Genomic DNA, 3577 nt, shown 5'->3' with positions numbered 1-3577 from the left:
GGAAATCAAGGTTGTCACTAAAAAATACCAAAGTGTCGATCACCTCAAGCAAGCGCTTCGCCGGGAATGGGCCAAAATACCGCAGAGCAACATTCGGGCGGCGTGTGACGGTTTCATTGGCGGTTTGAATGCCATAATTCGTGCAAAAGGTGACCAAATGAACAAATCTGAACCTATTCTAAAATTTGATGATATTTCCGACATTTTTTGCTTTCATTCAATAAAATTTAAGAACAAATGTAAAAATGATGGCGTTAGAGTTTGTTGCAGTTTTTTTTTTTTATTTCACTGCATACCTAAAATGTAGGGATTCCAAGGAATCTTAATCAGAAAATTTTAAAAAGTGCCACCCCATTTTTGTAAAGGGCGTAGAAGTTGTTCCATGTTAAAGGTTTGAGGTTTGAAATACAAAATAACAAGTAAAAAAGCTGTAAGTTCGGCCAGTACGAACCTTAAATACCCTCCACAATTTGGAACAAATTTGGCAATTTCCAAAAATAGCAACCGTTAAAAATACGACGACGTAGACCTGCATAAGCAACTTTAATCATAATATTCAATTGCGAAACTTAAAAAAAATCAGTGAATAATGTAGCTAAAATCATCAATATACTGGTTATAGAGAGGTACCATTATATGGGGGCCATTCCAAAACGTGGACATGCACAGACATTTTTCTGTCATAGGCTGTAGTATTCGTTACGAACTTCAAATACCAAATTTGAAACAATTCCGGTGAATAATGTCGCTAAAATCATCAAAATACCGAATATCGGGAGGTACCGTTATATGAAGGCTTTACCAAAACGTAGACAGATATATCTCATTTTCAATATCAACCATCCTAGACATAATACAAATTGTTCTGCCAAATTTTGAAGCTCCATGTCAAATAACGTGGGCTGTATCGTGATTTCAACAGACAGACCGACACCGTTAAATCCACTTAGCATTTTAAGCAGATCATGAGTGCGGTCTACGACGAATACTTATGGATACACTCCTTTTTAAGGTGGAGTGTATAAAAATATTGCCGAAGGCACTATAGACCTAAAAATTCCGAGAAATTTTAGTCCAAAATTTTCAAAAGTGTGAAGGAGGTTGGAACTTACCCCTGTTCCACAGTCTTACAGCCTGTTCCACGATCTCGAAAGAAAATTTGTGCGAACGAAGGCTACTCACTCACTTTCGTATAAGAATGCGTTCCACTAACTTTCGTTCTTTCTTTCGCATAGCCTTACGTGATTCAGTGTTGCTAAATATTTTTTGAAAAAATTAATCGCGAAATAAGGCAAAAAAAAGCGCCAAATGTCTAATTTAAACGCGAAAAAGCAACTGTGTCTTTCTCTCAACTGACAGTTCAGTTGTAAACAAACAGATTGTAAATAAACAAACAAAATAAAATTTCTAGTGATTGTGTTCAAACTATTTGTGTTCTTAAAAAACAAAAAAAATGAATATTTCCGTAGCCCTATTTTTTATGGATGATGTGGAGGAGGTTCAAAATATGCCACGGAGGCATTTAAGAGATGCTTCGAATTTATTTGAAGTACCTAAAAACCAGTAAGTATGATTGTATTTTTACATTTTTGAAATAATAAAAAATGATTTTTTTTTTCTAGGGTTTTCTAGGTTTTTCGGGCTATTTTGGATATGATGGAAGAGAAGTGGGTGCCCGGTAGCAGAACTACCCAAATCCGCCCCGATTTAAAACTTCTTCTGCTGCTTCCAAAAATTGGCACTCCTCTGGCGAACTCAGATTCTCCTACATATACTCAACTAGTGCCCGCAGCTGTGTAGTTGATGATTTTTTCGTGCTGGAATTGAGAAAATAAAAAAAATATATTTGTTGTTCACATATTAAATTGCATTTATTATTTTTACTTACATTTTTGTTTCCATTTTCAATCAAGCAATGTTTATGTTAAAACAATTTTCCTTAATTGTTATCATACGACAGCGAACTCACAAGTGACTGATTTTGACATTTGTGTTCGCATGCGTACGAAAGAAAAAATATAGTGGAACGCAAAATTACACTGAAACGCTTACGTTTTCGTTCGCTTTGATTTTCGTGCAAATTTTCGTTCTGATGGATTTTAGTGGAACGGAAATCAGCTGTTTGTCGTGTAAAAGTTGTGCGAACGTGTTCTTTCGATATCGTGGAACTGGCTGTTACAGCCTGTTCCACGATCTCGAAAGAAAATTTGTGCGAACGAAGGCTACTCACTCACTTTCGTATAAGAATGCGTTCCAATAACTTTCGTTCTTTCTTTCGCATAGCCTTACGTGATTCAGTGTTGCAAAATATCTTTTTGGAAAAATTAATCGCGAAATAAAGCAAAAAAAGCGTCAAATGTCTAATTTAAACGCGAAAAAGCAGCAGTGGCTCTGTCTCAACTGGCATTTCAGTTGTAAACAAACAAATTGTAAATAAACAAACAAAATAAAATTTCTATTGATTGTGTTCAAACTATTTGTGCTCTTAGAAAATAAAAAAAAGAATATTTCCGTAGCCCTATTTTTTATGGAGGAGGTTCGAAATGTGCCACGGAGGAATTTAAGAGATGCTTCGAATTTATTTGAAGTACCTAACAACCAGTAAGTATGATTGTATTTTTACATTTTTGAAATAATAAAAAATGATTTTTTCTAGGTTTGTGGCCAACTTTCGTGTGTCGAAGGAAGTTTTCGGACTCTTTTGGATATGATGGAAGAGAGGTGGGTGCCCGGTTGCAGAACTACCCAAATCCGCCCCGATTTAAAACTTCTTCTGCTGCTTCCAAAAATTGGCATTCATCTGGCGAACACAGGATTCTCCTCCATTTACTCAACTAGTGCCCGCAGCTGTGTAGTTGATGATTTTTTCGAGCTAGAATTGAGAAAAAAAAATATATATTTGTTGTTCACATATTAAATTGCATTTATTATTTTTACTTACATTTTTGTTTCCATTTTCAATCAAGCAATGTTTATGTTAAAACAATTTTCCTTAATTGTTATTATACGATAGCAAACACACAAGTGACTGATTTTGACATTTGTGTTCGCATGCGTACGAAAGAAAAAAGATAGTGGAACGCAAAATTACACTGAAATGCTTACGTTTTCGTTCGCTTTGATTTTCGTGCAAATTTTCGTTCTGATAGATTTTAGTGGAACGGAAATCAGCTGTTTGTCGTGTAAAAGTTGTGCGAACGTGTTCTTTCGATATCGTGGAACTGGCTGTTAATATCGAAACCATAGGTTACTTGTCACTATTGCAAATGCTCTTTATTCTTAGCAAGAGTAATCAGATTATCGTATCTTGAAGAGACAATAAAAGAGAACAATGTAGTCATATCAATGTATTCGAAAATTTATAAATTTCACTCTCTGAGAAGCCAATATGTTTGTAAAGCTAAGTCTATGAAAAATTGGGTATTGTTTGCAATATATGTATCCCGACTATATGATTTACCACACAAGTGGTACTGAACAAAAAAATGAAACCATAAACGTTATTCACTAATCCTCAATATTTCACATTTTAAAATCTGGCATCTGTTTTCAGGGCATAATTTTCAAATTATTCTTC

The 3577-nt window shown here is 34.8% G+C and overlaps 1 long non-coding RNA gene across 1 annotated transcript; it reads right to left on the bottom strand.

Moving 5' to 3' along the window:
- Positions 1 to 1681: 1681 nt before the first annotated feature.
- LOC109612536 (uncharacterized) lies at positions 1682 to 3227 on the bottom strand. Its single transcript, XR_009342423.1, has 3 exons — positions 2942 to 3227; positions 1889 to 2872; positions 1682 to 1817 (listed from the first exon to the last, which is right to left on the bottom strand). It is a non-coding gene; the product is annotated as an uncharacterized LOC109612536 (long non-coding RNA).
- Between the last annotated feature and the right edge of the window lie 350 nt (positions 3228 to 3577).

Source organism: Musca domestica, unplaced genomic scaffold, assembly GCF_030504385.1.
Source record: "Musca domestica strain aabys unplaced genomic scaffold, Musca_domestica.polishedcontigs.V.1.1 1, whole genome shotgun sequence".
NCBI classification, from domain to species: domain Eukaryota; kingdom Metazoa; phylum Arthropoda; class Insecta; order Diptera; family Muscidae; genus Musca; species Musca domestica.
The sequence above is the reverse complement of the archived record's forward strand: the minus strand, read 5'-3'. Positions and strand labels throughout refer to the sequence as shown.